Source organism: Hippoglossus stenolepis, chromosome 17 (assembly GCF_022539355.2).
Source record: "Hippoglossus stenolepis isolate QCI-W04-F060 chromosome 17, HSTE1.2, whole genome shotgun sequence".
NCBI lineage: Eukaryota > Metazoa > Chordata > Actinopteri > Pleuronectiformes > Pleuronectidae > Hippoglossus > Hippoglossus stenolepis.
The window spans coordinates 20,484,952-20,497,093 of record NC_061499.1 but is presented as its reverse complement, the minus strand read 5'-3'; positions in this window follow the sequence as shown (position 1 = coordinate 20,497,093).

Here is a 12,142-nt window from a genome sequence, read left to right as displayed (position 1 = left end):
ATCTGGATCCTCAACCTCAACTGATCGTGATCATGTTGGCGATCCTGTATCATGTTGCCAGCTCATTGTGGATAGTGGTGGTGAACTATAATTGAGGTGGCAGCTGATAGTGGATCTAAATAGTGTCAGTGGATCATGACGATGGATTGTGGATTATGGTGGCATCTGATCGTGATGCTAATCTGCAGACATTTTACTAGGAGACTGGCCAAATATGTGGTAATGCAAATCATAAATGCAATAAACAATGCGGTTTAGAAAATGTTGGAAGTTTTGTTTTTCACAAAGTCTCTAAGCTATGTCGAAGAGCACACCACGGGGTAGACACAGCGGCTGGGTAGATTTAGGAGTTTGAAGGATGGGTGAACCTCTCTTTGTTGTGTCAACATCTGAACCCGCAGCTGGGACACACACTTTATAAATAGAGTCTATGGTTACACAAAGCTACTCAACTCCTAATAAATAACCCAGAAAAACAGTCTCAACCCCACATAGATAAAATAACCTAGCTTATATCTGTCTTTAGGATATTCAATATTAATAGGTGTTATGATCATCTGCAATAGACGGTGTGGATCGTGGCAGGGTTACTGAAATGTCTCGAGTGAAGAATGAGATTCTTTTTCTCGGGGATATTGTCTTGGAAAAGTGTTTTGTGAAATATTTCCATCTGCGAGGTGAGAAGCGTCTGTTGAGGCTGTCAGTGGCATTACAATGGTGCTGCTCCAACGGCTTCAGAACTCCCTCGTGAATATCAACAGACTGTGAAAAGACCATTGTTATTCTCATGAGTACATTTTTTGCCTTGGCTGGCTATACATGACAAAAACTTGATTCCGAAGAAATTTTACAGAAATGTAATGAATAAGACATGTGTCGCAGCCAGACGGCCAGCATTTGACTGTTCTGCATCATCTCCTGAGACCTTGTTCTCCCATATATGAAGAGGAGCAGATGGACGAGGCTCCTAATCCTTCCTTCTTGCCAATGCCCCAGAAGTAGTGTACCACAGAAAAGCTATTAGCAAATACAGGCTTTCATAATCTGCCAGAGTGAAGCTGATTTGGGTTAATTAGAATGTGTTTACAGACTCTGCTGCTGTAGTGAGGACTCACAGAAGAGAGATTTCAAAGAGAACGATCACAATCAAAGCAGTGGAGGATGAGATATCCTGACTTTTAGTCCGCAATGACTCAGACCCCCATGGTTCCAGGAGTTGAAGTCCTTTAGTTTACTCACAGATGGAGCACTTCCAAGACCTGTATCACAAAAAACCCAAAATGATGAACAACACAGGAGCAAAATGTGTTTCTTTGATAAACAAAAAAAAAAAATTAAGTATGATTTCAAAAGAGCATGATGATGGAAAAAGCAATGAACAAGCAAAATTAACTATAATTATCTTACATTCACCAACGACATTCACCAATCAGCCTCAACATTGAAACGAGCCACCCGCTACTTAATGTTGTGGCTGATCGGTGTACACACACACACACACACACACACACACACACACACACACACACACACACACAGTCCTGTCTCCTTGTTATGATTTCCTAGAGACTTATAGGCCCTGTGTACCTGGCATTAAAATATGGTCCCACATGCATCTTATGATCGGATCACTATCTCTATATGCAAATAAACACGTTTGTCATTTCTTTTCACGAAGACCAAGTAATGTGGCTTTTACTCAGAGTACACAAGTGTGTGTGTGTGTGTGTGTGTGTGTGTGTGTGTGTGTGTGTGTGTGTGTGTGTGTGTGTGTGTGTGTGTGTGTGTGTGTGTGTGTGCACAAGCGAGCAAGCGAGAGAGAAAGAGAGAGACCGTAGAGAGAGAGGAGCTAAATTAATCTTGAGCAGCAGTGAAGAAAGATTTTATAAATTGAAGGAAAGAGCCAACCCTAACCCACTTGTGATCGAATCACAGAAACACATATATACCAGGTGTGCACAGGCACTTACTCTATCCTTAACCATAGTTACTACTTTCCTAACTCTAACCTTAACCTTAACCTTAACCTTGACCGAACCTAAACCTAACTTTAAATTTAAACCTTAATCTTAATCTTTACCTAGACCCAATCTTAACCCTGACCATGACCTTAACCCCAACCTTAGCCTAAACCTAAAACCTTGATTTTTGTCCCCATAATTTGACAGTGTAAAACAAATTTAGGGCCACATACACACATATGTAAACATTGTTAGATTTAGTATGTAAGTCAGGTTGACTTCCAATATGCAACAGCTTTAAAGAACAAGGTGTTTTCCAGTCTGTTTGTGTGTGAGATGACGGCTCTGTAACACCTCCCAGACTGGAAGGATTGTTGGCAACTGTGTGCCAACAATGTCCTCTTCAGCTTTTTGATCAGCCCTGGTGTGACCAGCATGTCAAGTGTGTCTGTGAAATTTCACCAGCATGTCCTCTGGGTGATTGTTTATTCTGTTAGTTTCTTCTGGGGAGTAAAGGCATCATGGTGCCTTTCACATCAATGACATCCAGGAGAGGTTCTCAGTGATGTTACTTTTCAAAACCTTAAAGCTGGGGGCTTCAACGTTTCAGCAGCAGCTTCACCTTTAATGCAGACAAGCTGTGCACTTTTTTCTGGCTCACTCATTTGCCTTTTTGGTGTTACATACCAGGTCTTCTCTATATGATACGGGCGCTGGTGATGTCTTTTGGAGCCAGAATCTGTGCAGAAATGGAGCTGCTGTATGGAGGTCCTGCCAATTGTTTTTTTAGTTTGGCATGCGTCCCATCTGCCAACTAAAGTAGGTGGGGTTTGTAACCTACGCTGCAGCCCGCCACCAGGGGGTGATCAAGATGTTTTGGCTTCACTTTTAGGACCTGTCATGTCCTCCTTGTTTATAAACAGTAACGTTTTGGTTGTTACTAATGAATCCATTGACTGTAGTGCCATGAGAAAGTGGTGGACAGTGTTATCTGAAGAGAGAGCAGAAGAAATAAGAGGAACAGTTTGAACATTTTCGAGAACTATGCTATTTTGTGTTGTCTGAGGATGAGATGACTGATATTAGTCACATGTGTGTATTTATGTTAAATACAGAGTTGATTGTGTGCGTGTGTGTTTGTGTACATAAATTGATCTATTTGCACAGTGCAAGGAAGAAGAGTTTTCTTCTGAAACTTTCATCCTGAACTAGTGCTGCTCCTCATTTTGCCTCCTTGCGCTTCCTTACAGAATAAAGTTCAGTGAACTCAGCTTAACTTCACACATAGATCAATCCTCTTGTCTCACTCTTGAAAAGTAAGCAAATACACATGTTTCTCCAAAATTCTATATATTTAAGTCCAAACTGATCACGTTTGTTAGTAGTGTATCAAACTGTTATACAGCCCACGTACATCCCTTTAGAATCTGTTGCACTAGTACATCACAGCACAGATATGCAGCTTTCAAAATGTCTGGCAGGAGCAGATGGTGCAGCGAGAGAAAAAGTGAAAAACCCTGAATAAAGTTTTAACAGTATGGAAATTTATGAATTATTGAATGGATGGATGACTCACTAACTCTTTCTTCATTGCTTGTTAATTATATCAAGTTATCAGAAATGCTGCACAATGACAGGAGACACTGGGACTGACTGGGGAACGATCAGCTCAGATTGTGATCTGCTGCGTCCCTGAGGAGAGTCTAACAATGACTCATAAACAAACTAAAGAATTCTTCTTCTGTGGAAAAACTGCTCCCCCTCCTCAACCACGTCTTGACTGCGGGACTTAATTTAATTTATGAAATTGGAGAAAGATCAAATTCAACATTGTTGGATTAACGGAAAAAAAAACTAGAATCTCTGGCAGCTTCTGGGGTCTCACTTTGAATCAAAGCAAACTTTTCCGTTTGCGAGGGCAGTGCCTGTTCGGTTTTCTTGGCCTGTGTTAATGCTCTGCAGCTACTTCAGAATTATATCTTGTGATTAGAGAGTCCTCATCAAACAGTTCAACAATATACTGTCACTTTTTTATTGTTTGTGTGCTGGACGTTGTGTGCAGTGTTTTTTATAAACAGAGTGAAGATAGAAAAGTTTGCATTCATCCTACCTGGTTTATCTGCAGTGAAGACTATATTGTCAATGTTTGTCAGGAAATGAAACTGAATTTGCTTTAATTCTGTTCACGTGTGGCTTATTTATTTTTTCACACATTACACATCTGCTATTTAAGATCTCTGTTAAGCAATCAATGCAATCCTCAGACCCGAGTTCACAACTTCAAAATACAGCAAATCTGATTCAGCTTGATATGCAGCATTGCAGCAACAAAACAAACATTGAGCTTTGATTTTGAAGATTTGCTATTGAGGAAGTGATTCCATGAATGTTGTGGCCATGTCAGAGATTTTGACTATTTGATGATATTGACCTGCAGTTTCACCCACTTGGAGGCCATTGCTGTACTTTATCTGAGGACGTAGACGAAGACATGTCCAACTCGGTCCTCAGACTGACTGATAGGATGCTGCTCCACCCCCACTGATTGCTACAGACCACTGGTTGCCTGTTTATTAATTTTTTTTTTTTTAAATTGAGCGAATTGCATTTTCAAATTGCACCAAATACACATGCCAAGTGTGAGGTCAATTAATTGAACGGTTCTTGAGTATGCGTTCCACATAGAGACAGAATTAGTAGGTAAATTTGTACAGTTATTTTGTCTGTATGTATTTAATACATTCAGTAATAGGGTTTGTGTTATTTATCTATCACTACATTGCTGGAGGGTAAGATTTGCCATTAGAGTTGTATTGTAACTTTCTATACCTGCATGCACTAACCATTGAATAAAAATATATAATAATACTACTCAATGCTGTGCTCGGCATGTAGCATATGATTTGAAATGGTGATAAATGTGGAGAGCAACTCAGTGTTTGTCTGATGACTTCAGATTTTCTTTACTGGAGAGTCATCACATTATGCAAAGTGATGCTGCAGTCCTTGACTGTAATTGCACACAGCAAAATATTCCCTCTGGGTAAGGACTACAGCAGAATGCAGTACAGTGCTAAATACTTTTCAGCGGGTCTATTACATTACAGTACACATAGTGCTTCATAATGACTGGTAATCACAGAATTTAATTACAGCTTTTAAACAGCTCAGGTGAATACCATTAGGATTGTAATGGACATTTTACTGATATGTAAGAGCTGGTTAACAGATTGTGTTGTAAAGATAAACTATGTAAGGAAAGAATGAATGAGAAGCACTGAGTAAAGTCAAACATTTTATTTGAAACTGCAACAAATTTCACACATTTTCTCTAAACAGGCAGATATTTTTCCTCGAGATCCATGAATTATTCTTATATAGTCTCTACGTCAATGAAAAACATCTTGCAAATGTTAAAGAAAGTTGAAAGAAAATCCTGGATCTGTGCCCTGATCCGCATCTGCACAAAAAATGTATTGCGTTCTATCCTGACCCATCCCGCATCCTTCCACCAAGTTTATAGAAATCCATCCAGTAGTTTTAGCATAATCATGCTAACAAACAGACAGTGGACGGACGGACGGACAAAGAAATGCAGATGAAAACATAACCTCCTTGATGGAGAGAATGAGGTGAAACAAGTTTTAGCAACAGGGACACGGTCAGCCAATGTAGGTTTGGATTTATACAGAGAGAACTGATATTTTCTGCTTTAAACTGCATGAACACAAACATAATGGGCGGGAAATGTCCACTTGCTGCAGTGATCTAATCAGAGCTGTGGGTTTTACACAATATGGTGCATAGTACTGGAAGGGGCTGGATGGTTTTGTACAGAAACTGCTGAGAAAGAAAATGCTCATTTTAAGGCAAGTAAGCTCACACTGTGTGTTTATGCTAAATCAAATGTGCCAATATGTAACATTTGATAAAAAACAAAATAGTCAATAATATATTTTCATTAGCAATATTTAAACTCACAAATCCAAACTAAAGTCACCATTCTTTTCTTATTCTCATGTACAGATTAAATTAAGTCTCAAATGTCACAACACATCATTTAACATTAAGCAACAGTTAAGTATTTGTTCCTGACCATAGTAATAAATGGTGACATTTATCACCATTTCAAATCATATGCTACATGCCGAGCACAGCATTGAGTAGTATTATTATATATTTTTATTCAATGGTTAGTGCATGCAGTCCTCCAATTAAAAATAGTATATAGTTCCATGGCTTTCCAAAGCAAGCTGTGGCTGTGAAGGGCCACAGTAGGCGGGTCTGGGTTAACTGTGGGAAGGGGCAAACCCAGAGAAACCCAACATAGGCCCCCAGTGGGTAAGCGCATGTGTTACCTACAGTAATATTTTCCTTTTAGAGCCAGTGATGTTATTTCTGTTTACAGACCAACTCGGCCCATTTTTCAACTCCACACCCAAGCTGTGTGGTTTGTGTGGTTCTATCAGATCACGTCTTCACTCCTCCTGAAATTAAATTCAAAAGAGCTGAATAGTGGATATAAAGAGGACTGATTTCATTGTAGAAGAGGGAGTCTGTCAACTGTGTCCATCTCGAGGGAAATGTGATGCACTTGTGGCATGTGTGGCAGTTTGCAGCATCCTTGACCTTGTATGACTGCACTGATATGTGATTTATTGTTCGAGCACCTGACTGTAAAACTGACTTCTAGAGTCTTTGTAACTGCACCTTCATTAAAATGCAGAGTGTCTGCACTTTGGAGAATGTTCCTCCCTTTTATGCACATTAATGTTTGCGTCGTGTAGATGCACACAGTAAGTTCTATGGAGCCTCTACATTCGTGGGATCAAACAGAATGGACTATGGACCTAAGAGGACACATCTATAAAATGTATTAGCACACAGCTTGTACAAATATACATGATTTCAAGAGCATGTATCCTAGTTGACTTTAAACCTTTTACTTTTCGTCAGGTGTTTTAATAACTGTTGGATGGTGTACCGTGACGTTTGGTGAACACCTTCATGTTCCCCTTAGCATGAAATATTATCATCATCTGGTCTATATTTCAGTTGGCCTGTAGTGCTTTGGTTTATGAAAAAACACCTGCTAATTTACAATACTCAGCTGGACTTTGTATTCAGTACTAGCAAACATTAGTATTCTCAAAGACAATACTAAGTTTTGTACATGTAAGGGCAGTTTAAACTTTGACTCTTTGACTGGTCCCTGAAGCTGGCAAAAATTTAGAAATCACAAAAAAGCGCCAAATTAGATTTTATGTTGAGTTAACAAGAAAGGGAACCTTTTTGACAAAAGGAGTAACACATGTAAAGCCACTGACTAAGAGTTAGTTTTATTAGATGAATTTCATAAATGCTCACCAGATTGTAGTGTGATTCATCTGTAAATGAAAAGAAAGGCTGATGAGTATGTACTGACTCACTGTTGAGTTTTTGAGAAATCTCCTCAAGGTCTAACGTACAATGAAAATAGATAATGAGTCGAAGTTAGTTTTCAAAAGAAAGATGAAATAGAGTGTTTTACTGTCATAAATCTTTTACAATTTTCAGAGCAGTCTGCCTGTGGATATGGATCCATGTTGGGTGGCATTAAGATCAGTTAGGTTAGTACATTGTGTACATGTACGATCAAAGTTAATAGCTAGTTTCAAGAGTCAAGATTCAAGATTCTAGTTTCTTTTTCATTGTGGTTTGCTTTGTGTTAACAATTGGAGGCATTGCTCTCTTGGCAAGTTATATTGCCAGTTGTAAAATAATATAGACCATTCACATTCAAATCTGTTTCCCTAGCAGACTTAAAATTGTTTACTGTTTGGGTAAAACTGGCGGCATTTCTTCTGATCCTGTGCTTGTACTAGTTTTTTCAGAGGAAGCTGAGGTAGAGAATACAATGGAGATGACTTCTGCTTCTCCTCCTGACAGCGGTGCCCAGCAGGTCCACTCCAACAGCTCAGACTCTCTACAGCCATACAGCATCACTCAAGCTCTCGGGCTCGAGCTTGAGTGATGCTCAATGGACTTATCTGACACTGAAGAAGTGCTTCTTTAATGTGGTGAGTGCTGACAAAGCAAGTGGTAAAAAAACTAGCCTGTATCCTTGACAAAGACATTGTGGTGAGTGTTATCTGATTAGGATTTGAGTGTTGTGTACTATCAGCATGTTTGTTTGTAGTACACAAAAGTCAATACTCAGGACAATTAAGTGTAGTAAAAATGTATCAGCTCATTCTTCTGCATTTCTTTTGGCCAGAGTGAAAGGGAGTAAGTACTGGCAGGTATCAGTAACTGTCTATATAACGTCAGATCATTTCTTGGAGAACCCTGTGAAGGCTTCTGGCATGTGCAACGCTCTGGCTATGTTTGAGATAGCTAAGCTTGGGCAACTGGGACATATATTTAGACGACCTCACTTGTGCAGAGCATTGACAATTCATTGATCATGTGTCACTCACATTAAATTTGGGTGTGAGTTTGGGGAGGTCGAGGGGAAGTACTCCTCATAGAGGCCACAGCAATATGGAGTGCCCGGAATTCCATCTACTCTGAGAGCCCTTTGCAGTTTATTAAGCATGGCAGGCTGTTGCTGCCACTTTTCCACTTCTGTTCATCCATTGACCATTCTGCTCCGTCCAACTGTAAATTATGTGTAGTCTCCTGAATGCCAGCATGCTGTTAAGTTTAGGTGTGAAGTCCCTCCTAAGCCACACATGTGTTTGCTGCCCCTGATCTCTCCAGACCATTCTAACTGCCAGTGTGCAGGGGCCATGTTGTTGCTAATGTGGGGAACACCCAGTTTGCTATATATCATGTAATTTCACCAGGCACCGAGTTAAAAATACTCCACAGCCGACAAGAAAAAGCTTGCTTTGCTGTTGGCACTCAGGTCCAGTACTTGGATGCTTAAATCGTTTACTGACAATACTTGAACAGATTTACTTTACAGACAACTACCTTTGCTCAAAAGGTGATAAATCTAGGTTTCACATTTGATTATCATCTGAATTTTAAAACATACGGTAATGAAATTATAAAATCCTGCTACTTCTTTATTGCAATGCACTTTATACATGCCTTAGTCTAATCTTAGTTACTTGTTGGCAGCTTGTTCAAAATGCTGCTGCTCGTATCTTAGCTAAAACAAACAGCAGGTCTCATATCACGCCAATCCTTGCATCCTTTCACTGATTGCCTGTTAAATTCTGGTCTGATTTTAAGATTGTTTTTATAACTTTTAAAGCTCAACACGGCCTGGCCCCTATTTACATTTCGCAGCTCTTGCTAGGTCAAGGCTGGCTACTCAAGGTAACCAGGCTTTCTCTGTCAGGGCCCCGAGGCTCTGGAGCTCCCTGCCTGATGAGATTAGACTCGTCAACTCACTACCTGTCTTTAAACCACTGCTCAAAACATGTTTTTATAGGAAAGCATTTTTAACATGCGATTTGTAATTCTGGTTGTTTTAACTAATTTATTCCCTTTATCTTACTTTTTTGAAACATTTTCTTAAATATGATGACTCTGCTGCCTATGAGTATTTAGTTTAGTTCAAAAAAAGTTATAGAGGTAATGACGTCTGATCTACTGAGCGGGCCACATGGCTTTCATAGCACTGCCATACAAACCAGAAGCCAGTCTGATTTACCTTTAGTCTCAGCGTACACTCAGGTTCGGCTTTTAACGATATTGGGATTAAAAGACTGAAACACCTGATGACTCCAAAGTGCAACTGAAGAGTATTATTATTATTTTCATTATAACAACCAGAGCAGAGAACTGACAGAGCTTAAATGGAATGGTTACACAACTGTCCCTGGGCTCTCTCTCTCCCCCTCTCTCTCCAAACTGAACTGAATTGAATACCTTTATTTTAGTTCATTCATCTTTTGCCATGTTCTTTTTTTGTGTGAAGCACTTTGTAACCTTGTTTAGATAAGTGCTATACAAATAAAGTTATTATTATATTATTATTATATTCACTGCCACAGTCATTTGTTTTGACTGACAGCTCACAGATTATTTCAAAATGTAAGTACTGACTTGTTTATATATTTATCAAGGGATTTATTGATTTATTTCATCATGTATTTTAACACAGCGTTAAACAGCAAGCCAATGTATAACCTGTCAATTCCTCTCCTCTTAGCATATTTTGAGAAGCTATGCATACATCTTCTGAACACATTTAGTGAAAATATTTGGCTTTGCATTGTATTGCCAATGTTTTGGTATTGGCAGCTGCTGTAGTTCAGTGTACTAAATAGATTTGTGGCCTATTATGTCAAAGTCAAAGAGGACTTGGCACATCAATTCACACAATATTATTTTAGTTGTAAAAGCTACCTGTATAAAGTCATGACCAGACGACACTGGTGAAGTCATGATTCAATAGGTCGAATCTATCTGGAACATCCTGAGCCAGTTTGATTGATCTAATATAATCGGAAATCCCAGAATTCCATAAATGAACCAAAGGCCAACACTGAACCTGAATAATGGTCATAACTGAGGAATGATGGACGTCCATAAAGTGCCACGGAGAGAGAGAGAGAGAGAGAGAGAGAGAGAGAGAGAGAGAGAGAGATCTAATTTTAGAACGTGGTGATAAGTGGTGTTCCCTGTGGGACAGGGTGATATCAAAGGAATGCATGCTGACTCTGTTGCCATGGCGATCATAAATCAGCTTGGATATTGCCTAATTAGATGGCAGGGATGTAAAAGAAGAGGAATAGAAAAAAGAGTAACATGAACTGAAGTCATCATCATTACAGCAATAGGGATCAATAGCTCCTACCCAGCTGAGACACTATTTATATGGAGTTGTGGAATGGGTATACTCAGCTCTTGAGTGTAGAGGGCAGAATTACAATGCAGCGCTCCTTCTAAACAGTCCTCATCCTCAAGTCTTTACAAATCTGAATGTTGTTTTAATGTTTTTCTAGCATACAGCATATGTGAATTCTCCTAAAGTTAGGGAATCCTGACCATATCTCATTGCCAGGTTTTGATTTCGAACCTGATGAACAACAAAACAGAGGTGCACAACGACTCTTCCTGCAGAGACACACAAGAGAAAGGAAGAAACAGCTGAAAAACTCCAGCTCACACATAACTGCGAATTGCTGTAAGAAACTCGAGCAGGACAGAGAGTGACGTACATACAGTAAGTCCCGGGGACGAAATATTCCCCATGAAGATGCTGGGTTTTCCTTTCTAACTCAGGGAGGAAAAAAGCTTGTGCTCCCTCATTTATCTGTGTCGGGTTATTTCATATTAAAAAATGGATGAATAATTGATTAATTCATTAGCTGGATGTGACATCCAGAAGAGTTAATAAAACGTAATCTCTAAAAATGGGTCTGGGAAGATGTTCCCCGGTACAGCAATTCATCATCTGGTTCCAGCTTTACATCATGTTATTAAATTCAGTCTCAACGGTACGATATTCATCAAGTGAAAGAGAGAGCAAGAGATCTGAGGTAGCCTTGTATAGTACAGAAAATAAGTTTTATTGTGTGTTTAGCCAAATTTGGCTTTGTGCACTGCTTCAAGGTCTCAAAGCAAAAAGGTGTCATAAGCATTTGTAGAGATAGTATAAATTTCTGATTTTGACTGCACTCTTGCTGCTGTAATGTTGCAAATTTCCCCACTGTAGGACGAATAAAGGATTATCTTATCTTATCCTATTTTATATTCTGATCACAATGTACCAAATTATATTCATGCATGTTATTACATATTATTTTGCCCTCTGGATGCATGGAAGGAGATATTCTTCCATCACCACAACTCATTGATCTTGTTCCTATGTTTTATTGTTTTCAGTCGCAACATGCAGCAAATTTTTTTGCAATAAACTCAAGACAAAACATGCAATTATAAATGAATAAAAGTAATTGAAATAGCATAGAGGCCCACAGAAGAGTAAGAAAACACATAGATGTGACACCATTACACAGTAGTAATTCAATCAACTCTGAACATGTAATACAAAACACGTTAGACAAACATATAAAACAATTAGATAAACCCATTGGACAAAGGATGCAATCAAACTGTGGACATAATACAAAAAAACAGTCAAATACATAGAAATAGACACACATCAGAAACATAAACACAATCTGAAAATATATATCTTACATTAATGAGACAGATAAACTATTGGGTCTTATCTGTAT